A 10000-nucleotide genomic window follows, 5' to 3' on the forward strand; every position below is an offset into this window, starting at 1 on the left:
AGAGGCACCCAGATGATTGGCTGATGTATGTCACTCTCACCCTAAGGATCACCCCAGTGGTGTCTGTTGATAGCTGGCCTGCTGACACATGGCAGGTTGCATGATACCACTGTACACACATCCCCTACACTTCCCATCTCTCCATGGACAATAGCTTGGTACACACCTATGAACACCGGCACCAATGCACCCCATTACTGACAAATATGTATGTGTGCATTACTGAAAATATCAGTGTCTGTGTGCTTGTAGACATGTAGTTGGGAATACCCTGAGGCCCTTTACACCCACCACACCACCCATTGCCATAGTTAGATGTGGCTGCTGCTGTACCGGACATTACATGTACCTTGTTATGCTCTTCTCCCTAAGGGCTACCTGGGCCTTGCAGTACCAGCACAACACTGTTGTACAAATGGGTTGATAGGCATGGGATACCTACTGAGTTCTGCCAAGTGTGTGTGTGTGTGTGTGTGTGTGTGTGTGTGTGTGTGTGTGTGTGTGTGTATGTAGGGTACAGCATTCTGAGGCCACATAGTCCTATTGCAATATGCATTGCCACACAGTATTAGGAATAGTGATGTTGCTGCCCATAGGGGAGGCATGACAATGCATCACCCTACTATGCATGTGGCATGTGCATTAGATGCGTATCCCTATAGTAGCACTCTTGGGATGGACAAGGGGTTGCATTGCAGTCCTGGTCAATTTGTGATGGTGGGTATGTCAGAGTGTCATCATGGGTTCCAGTGCATACAATATCCACATTGGGGTGTGGGTGCTGGGTATACTGTCATTACACCAGTGTACCCCCGGTACATGTTCCATGTACCACTGTATGGTGACCACTGTCACCATCAACCATACAGGTAACTGATAACACTATCTAGCCCAGTTATGAATGTGCTGTGTGCAACCTACCTGTAACATAATGGACACACTGACAAGGTAGATAGCACTGATAGGCCCAGGTCTCTCAAATGTGTGTCTGAATTTTATGTGTTTGTCAATGTGTATATGATGGTATGTCACACTATGTATTGTCCATAAACAACCATTACATCCCCCATGCCTGGGGATGTTTTGCATGTAACATGTAATCTGGAAAACACCTCATCCTAAAAGCTGTGTGGTGTGTGCAATTAAAGCCACACACATCAGTAGCACTACATACCTAGGTAGGGGTCTAGTCCCAGTGCTGCCCAGTAAGAGTTTGTATGTATGTGTAGGGATCTACTTCAGGTTGCAGAATATACATGTCTCAGGGGGTCATCTGTCCAAGAACTGCATGACATATGCTAACATTTCACAGGTATCATCCTGTGGACATACATTCCATCACAACTAGTGTTAGATGTGTAAATGGCCTCTTTCCCACTGTATAGGTGTGCAGCGATACTGGGGTTCGTATATATAGCTGGGTGTGGCTGTTGTGGACACAGCCAACATCATTGCAGTTACTGTTGAGTGTATCCCCCCATGTAGATGGCCGTAATACTGTACAGTTCATGTTAACAGGTTAGGTAGTTGTCTATCACACTATCTGTGGCTCTACAGCACCTCTCATCCTCTGAAGGGTAGGGGTGTGCCACCCACACCAGCACACATATGTTTACCGAGTTGAGGATTGCACTACATTGGGGAAGGGGACATATACCCTGCCAGTACCATCGTCAATGACATTACACTAACGGACTGCTATTTCCACAATGTGTTGTTCTGCATACTCTGGCTTGGTGGAATTACATAGGCTACAATGGGTTCCTTGCACAGGTACATACATCTATGTGTACAGTACTCTCTGTGTAGTGCATCAACACCAAAGCCTCTGTGTGTGTTATACACAATCATGTGGTGTGTACCACCCAGTACAACTACCATTGCCCACTGTAAAAGGGCTGCTAACAGCAGCCACCATGCACTCATCTGTATACACCACCCCCAGACCTATCGGCATTGTGGCACAGGCATTAACTGTTATACAGACCTGTGACATGTTCACCTGTACCCAGGATATGGCACAGCCAAGGTGTCATACACCCTTGTGAGATATGACAGCAGACCATCCTCCTACTGACACATGGACACCTACAACACAAATGGATAACATTATGGAAACCACAATCACTCAGTGTTAATAACAGCTATAATGCATCATGGCTGGACAGCTACACTTCCTGACATGTAAGCATTAAACGTTACTGCTGACAACATGTTACACAGCAGTACATTGGTACACTGTAGTGCAGTCACCGTGCGCATCAGAACCATATTAGCCTGTCCCTGCATCAATGTTATGGATGACAGGGATGTGGCACAGGTATCACCATATGCACAGGGTGTGTTGTTGGTTTGCCAGAGACCTAGGCTGGGCCATACGTTTGACACGATGTGTGTGAGTGAGCGATGAGTGAGCGATTTTAATTACTGATATGGCCGTGGTGATGTGGTGTGTGCAGGTATGGGGTTGCCCTAGGTGTGCTTGTATTGTGTGTGAGTATGCATGCACACAGTTCTGCCTGGACATGGACACAAGAACTGTGCCTGCCAGGGGATTCACAGGCACGTCCAGGTACAAGCCATGATATGGTACTCTCCCCTGATGATGACATATGTCCGCTGGAACCCGATCCCTTCTGGGACTGGTCAGGGTCACATGCATGTGGCCTGCTGTGGTGTGAACAGTGCCCCCCTGCAGTGCTGGGGCTGGTACTGCCACTACAAGAGTGGCTTGGTGTCCTTGCATGTCCATGTCGACCTCCAGCTGTTGGTGTTGCTGGCCTACTTCCACATGGCTGTCACACCACTCCCACCACATGCTCTAGTATGGGCAATCCATAGTCGAGTCCCACCATCTCACCCCACCATCGATCCATGACCTCTGTAAAATAATGGAGGGCACCTGCAAGATCACAGATGTTGTCAGTTACAGCTGAAAGAGTAGCCTTCTGCACCCTCAGACCTTGTCTGGTGTACCATTCCATACATGCCTGTGCCTCCATGACAGCCTGAAACATGCGTCTGATGGTACCAGATGTGGCGCTTCTGCCAGGGGCATGATGACCAGCAGCCCTCCAATGAGCACCCCTGTACATCTGCCTATGTAGTAACCTGCCAGACATCTGGCTATGGCTGCTTTGTCCAGACACAGCAGCCATAGATACCACACTGTGCTGTGCACTGCCACCAACCACCAAATGTCCCTCTGCTATGGCCACTGGTGATGGGGTATCTATAAGCACTGTGAATGTGTGCGGGAATGGGGTGGATAACAGGGGGATGTCAAACGATGGCGCAGTTTCAGCCTCTGACAACCCCGCCTGGGCCTCAACATACCTATCATCATTTTCAGTGTCTGTATGGACACCATCATCAGATTGTCTGCAGGAGGGACCGTGACCCACCTTGCCACTTTTGTGGGGAAAACAAGAAATGTACTTTAAGACCTGTACGTCATTGCTTAACAGTACACACACACACACACACACACACACACACACACACACACACACACACACACACACCCTGACATTCCATCATAATACTTATCTATCGCTGAGTTTACAGACTGCCCCAAGTTTATTCTCTTAGGTACACCATCCTGCATCACACTTGGAAACTTCCACTCATTAATACCAATCATTAACGTATCATTCTTCTAATTGCCTAGACAAGTGATCACAAAACATGAGCTGTTACTCCATTACCTCTTTGACCTGATTGTAGTCGGTTTTATAAAGACTCACTACTGTCATCCAGTGTTCACCCTGAGTTTGTCCAGACATTGTGACCATGGCCTCCATATGTTAGGGGCTGCTACAGTCACTCAATAATGTCATGCACTGGAGTGTCATATGTAACTATTGGTCAGTAGATGCAAGATCTGTTGCTCTATTAACTTATTATGTGGAGAACAGTAATATTTGGAAGCACTCACTGGTGTTGTCTAGTAATTCCCCAATGCATCTGTAGTGCTGCATATGTGGGCATTCTTTCACTTTTTTGCTGATTGCAATTATAACAGCATACCTGGTGTCTAGTTTCCCTCCCAATGCATGCTCCATGCTACAGACCTGATTATACTATCAGTTGTCCTGAGATTACGTCAGACAAGTTTTCCTGGTGTCTCATGTGTCTGTCCATGTCCATGTACTGCACAATTTCAAAGGGAAGTCGAGAGGTATGAACAACCCCACAATCACACATGTGCATACATGGACACATACACAAACACACGCACACACACACACACACACACACACACACACACACACACACACACACACACACACACACACACACACATCCTACATACATCAACCCTCCTCCACTCCACCAGATTGCACTTACAAACAAAATAACCCCCCCATACACACACTTACAGATGAGGTTGCACAAAGATATTACACACAGACCTCCCATTACCCATCTGTCAACATGCATGACACATGGTACTTAGCATGCAGTGCAGCTATAGTCAATCCATGCTAGCAACAGTATACATGTGTGTGATGCATGGGCTGTGTTAGTAGGTGATGCCCCTTCCCCTGGGACACATTGCACCCATGTACACAGTATTGATGTGCACCTGTTTGGCACCCTGGCATGTACTGTGCACCATACCTCACAGGTGTACAAACTATTGCTGAATGTGTATTACTGTGTCAGTTATGTCTGCCCTGCTACTCACAGCCCCTGTGTGTTTGTCCGACACATACCTGAGATGATATGTGGACAGATGTCATTTATGACTGCCTGATGTCTGATTTACAGATGTCATCATCAGTGGTGCCTGTATGGACAATACTATACAATTACACTGACAACCGTCAAACTTTACTGTGGCTATGGGGAGTGTACACACCCTTATTGATATGACGCCCTCTTCCTTGATATGCCGTGGGACCACATTACTGCATATGTTATCATTACATGAACCCAATATGTGACATATGACCTGTACAATCAAATGCAGTGTCAAACAAATGTGTTAGTTGTGCTGATGCTGATTGAGATACATACACTTCGTGGGTGCATATGTGTGATTGCCCTTATCATGATGGTTTGTTGCACCTACTGTTATGTGTGCTACCACAGTCACTATTCCTGGAAGGGGTATACTAGCATGGGCCATCTGCAGTTGTCAGTATTTGGTCAGTCTGCCCTACACATGTCACCCAACTCTGCATGTTTGCAAGGTCAACTCATGTGAACATACATTGGTGTTCACAAACTGCTGTCACTATTGCTGTTGAGTCAGGGTTATATCTGCCACAGTTCCTGACCCTGACTGTGTGCAGATACAGCTATTCATAGCATCCTTTGGATCCCTGCTGCAGTACACTGTTGTGTCATGATGACACCCCCTCCCCACCTTCAGCCTTTTTGCAGATGCTTAACAACTATGGCCTACACATGTGTGTCAGTTTGCAGTGTCCCAAACACTGAACACCATGTGTAGCAGCCTATTCCCAGCTAATGAAAATGGCAAACATACAGGTGTACACTGGCACCAGCAAGGTACAGATGGGGATGGTGGGCCTGAAATGGAGTGAGGTGTTGGTTGTGCAGCACATGTATCTTACTTGATACTGTCTGTAGGTTTCCAACATGGTCTTGGTACACCAGTACACATTGCAGCGCATGCCTTTTGGGGACCTTTTCCGTTATGCATATGCTACCTGTAGAGAGGCCTGGCTTATGTTTCCTGTGGTACAACTGTCTCATCTGATTACCCTAACCCATGGGCCACATGTATGCAGAGTCTAGGCAATTGCTGACATGGGTACTGCACAGCTAGTTCTTGCTAGACATTCCTGCAACTCCTTCAGTGTTGTGGCATGTTACTAGGCTGCCTGCATGACCAGTTTGCTACATGTGACATCATCTGTCTTGGATGGCCATCTGTTTATTTCCTACATTATTCCTGTCCCATACATCCTTGCCACATACATAACTGTCTGCACTGTTTGCCATGGTATATGCAATAGTGAGGTATGGCTACATGTCCAACTCCTGGGTGCTACCTGTTGGGTATGGGATTCCATGCCATGGCATGTAAGATGTGTGCAAGCCATAGCTGCCTCTGTTGCAGGTAAGTGGGCACATTCGATGGCCAAATGTCTTGGACAGCAGACCATTTCTTGGTGTGACATTGGGAGTGTGTACTTGCTGGAAGGTGCATTCTCATGAAGAATGCATCCAGTCAGTACCTCAACAGCTGCTTCCACTATATTTTATCTGGAGTGTGTGCATACATATCCTTCCAGTCTTTGTGAAGGTATGTATTCTCCATATTTGCTGTTCTAACATACAATTCCATATTACACACTCACTGTTCATGTTAGGACCACATTGCAGGTTGTAAGGGTTGTGGACTGCAGTAATGTGATATGCCATACTGTAGATCTGTAACAGTTGCCATTGTAACACTGGTATATAGACTGTTGCAGCACTGTATAAGGGTGATGTTTCACACGTCCCTACTGTAGGCCATTTGTCCCATCATTATGTTCATCTTTGTGCACACATTTTGCAATGATAGGATGTTAGTTATATTGCAGGAGTCTGACATACCCTTCAGATACACCATCATGGTGACCACTGTGATGTAGTGCAGTTAACAGCAACAATACGTGAACATGTATGGCATGCATTATGGGTAGGTATGTTAAATGTGTGCATGGAATATACCATGGCCATAACATGACCGGTGTATTGGCAAACCTGAACAAACACCATATTCACCAGCTATAGGCTGCTGCCCTGGAGGTATACCAGAAGGACCTACATAAGTGTGTGAGAGATGTGATGTCAGTAGCCACAGCTGTGGCATTGGTACAGGGTCAGTGCAGCATTACAGTACATCAACAGTACAAGCCCACAATACTACAGATTATGCACATCTGTTTATTACTATTTCACAGCAACATACTATATATATGCCATCTCACATATGCATCATCTAACTGTACAGATGTGGATGGATACACAACAGTGGTCTACTGATGTGCCCTGTAGCCTTACCTGTATGATCCTCTGCTATTGCGTGGGTGGCACCCACCTTCACTATCCTCTCCACCAGGTTTTGTGTATGTGTGGATGGACAGGCGTCCCAAGGCTGGCAAGGAGCTCCTGAACATGTGTTGGGGGGCTGGATGGCATGAACCCCCTCTGTTGCAAGCAGGTCTCCCTTGACTACAGCAGCATGCCGATGGGCATGGTGAAGTAGGTCTGTGCATTGATGACAGACCTGCTCATAACTGTGGTTATGCAGGCCGACATCATTTACCCTGTGGACAAGATTGTTCCACAGGGTGGTCCACTTCTGCTGATCATGGGCTGTTCGGCTGAACAACACCTGGTAGTGCTGCACCAGGTTGAGATGATGACATTCTCCTCCACTATATAAATGGGCAGCCTCTCCCTGGACATCTTGCCTGAAAGACATAAAGATGGAAACAGGTCTGAGAACCTCATACAGCAAGGTTATCATAGCTTTAATACACATCTCTGTCTCCCCCCACCATATCTGCAACAACAATCTGATCACAGAACTCAACAGTATGTCTACAGAATACCTACCATTGGGACATATATTGTATTGTACAACACTTTGTGCTGTGTGTTTGTAGTCATGTTCCCTGTGGGGACACTATCAATTGTGGCCTGTTATGGACAATGTCACCTGCATGCCATTGTAAGGGCCACTATGGATACATATATGCATGTGTTCTGTTTGCTATGTGATTGCTGCACATCTGCTGTTTTGCGTTATTGGGAATATCTACGCATGCTGTTGGACATGATTCAGGAATGTGTGGACTATTACTACCCACATATGTTCTATAACAGTGACACAATAGCATGTTTAGGGAACAGTTGCCAGCAGAACCACCCCTACCACCTCATCTGGCCATGTTACCAGGCCACATCACATGTGGGACCCACCCTGGGGCCTCCTCATCTACTGGTCCTGCACTACCTTCAGGTGCGACCACCTCAGGGGATGGTGTTCATCCCCCCGGGAGCATACACAGACATGATCCTGTTACCCAAGGTCAAGTCCAAGGTCTGGTGCATAGGGAGCTCCACAGAGATTTGGGGGATGTGCTACAGTACCTTGAGGCCCTCAGTACACACTCACAGATTCCGCATGCTCCTCCTGCTCAGCCTCCAGCCCAGACATCTTCAGGGCTGTGAAGCTGATGTTATGACTGCCCATGGGTGGGGATCTTGGACCCATTGTTTACATATGGGGGCTCATGGGGCTTCCACATCGCAGACGACACTCCCCATCCAGGGTGTTTACCCATGGCATGTGTCATATACCAACCCTGTAGGCTGTCTTCTCTACCTTCCAACCCAATCACCTCCACAAATATACCTGCTATCCTTTCTCAAATTCCCAATCCCACCTTCACAAACAAGGGCAATGTGTTCCTAACATGGGGTTCACACCTGACAAAACCATCCATTTTGCACACACTTTCTGCTGTATATATATATATATATATATATATATATATATATATATATGTGTGTGTGTCAGTGGCGGCTGGTGACTTCAAATCAAAGGGTTGCTGCAGGAGACAGCTGAATGGGTGGAGTCAATGGGAAGGGGTGTCGCCAACTAGAAAGGGGAGGAACTATGCTCAAAACCACAAAAATTGTAACTTTAATTAAATATGCTGCCCTGGGTGTCAAACCATCATTATGAGAGCCCAATCAAGACAAAATGAAGTGTAGAAGAAAAAAAAAATATTTCAATGCATTGGCTGCATGACAGCTTACTTAATATCTAGATGGAAACAAAAAGGTTGTGAGGCATGAAAAAATAAATTACCTTTTAAATACATTACTGGAATGCCAGTCAAAATCAAGTATAAGAAAAACAAGCAGCACTCAACTCAAAACACTTCTCCTTGCACCGCAGTTCTAATTATAATTTATATTCAGCTTTATTAAAGTACCAAGTAACATGCTGAAAGTAGCAATCTACCTGCTGCCTGATAACAACTATCTACTTGTTTCATAGGGAAAACATGATCAAAGTAAAAAATGAAAAGCAAACAAGAAACAAGCTCAAGATACATTGCTTAAAGGATTACTGCACAGGTTATGGACCATACACGATAGATTGGCATTCTGTTTAGTTTACAGGTAAAGCCTGCAAAGATGACTGCAAGTCTCCAACAAATGTAATGAACTTTTTAAAATAATGTAATCCTGTCCTTTATTACAAATACTGTCATATGCATTTCAATACCCAAGCTTATACGTTATCTAGTTATGTAAGTATTCTCTGCACGGCAATAACAGAAAGGCTTTCAATGTTGGCAATTCTTTAACAGTATGCTTATTAAAACTTACTTGCATCTTACAATCTCAGACAAGCTTACCTGATGGTCATTAAGGCACTGCTACTTAATCACAGAGCAGCAGGCACTTTCTGAATAATAATAAGCATAAATCAACAGTATAAAAATATGACAGAAACCAGAACATTCTGCAAAATCAAGGACAGATGAAAATCCACTGTAGTACTTTTGTCTACCTTGGATGGGGGGATACTCTGCACACTGACACTGCATAACTGCTCCTTAGGTTCATAGGTTCATAGATTAGTACTAAGCTAACTGCCCTTGTGAGCCATTTTAAGCCTAGCCAATTATCCCTCGTGAGACTCAAACCCTGCACCTTGTGTTTGTAAGGCAAACACCTTAACCATTAGGCGACCCTCCCAACCCCTTGCTTGGACACATCCAGAGTCACTACATGGGGGAGTGGGGTGCAACAAGTATGTCACAATTTGAAATGTCTCTGGCTGACTGTGATGGCCCTGACCCATTTGTCATACCTCTCAACTTCAGAGCAAGAAATCTGGACAAAGCCATACATAGAAGTTGGACAAGGCCCAAAAATAAGGACAAATTTTACATATTGCTCTTATAAACTTAGAAAGATAATATAACAGTAGGTCTTGCATTAGTATGAATTT

This window comes from Protopterus annectens, chromosome 14.part0 (genome assembly GCF_019279795.1).
Source record: "Protopterus annectens isolate FY-2018-M chromosome 14.part0, PAN1.0, whole genome shotgun sequence".
NCBI lineage: Eukaryota > Metazoa > Chordata > Ceratodontiformes > Protopteridae > Protopterus > Protopterus annectens.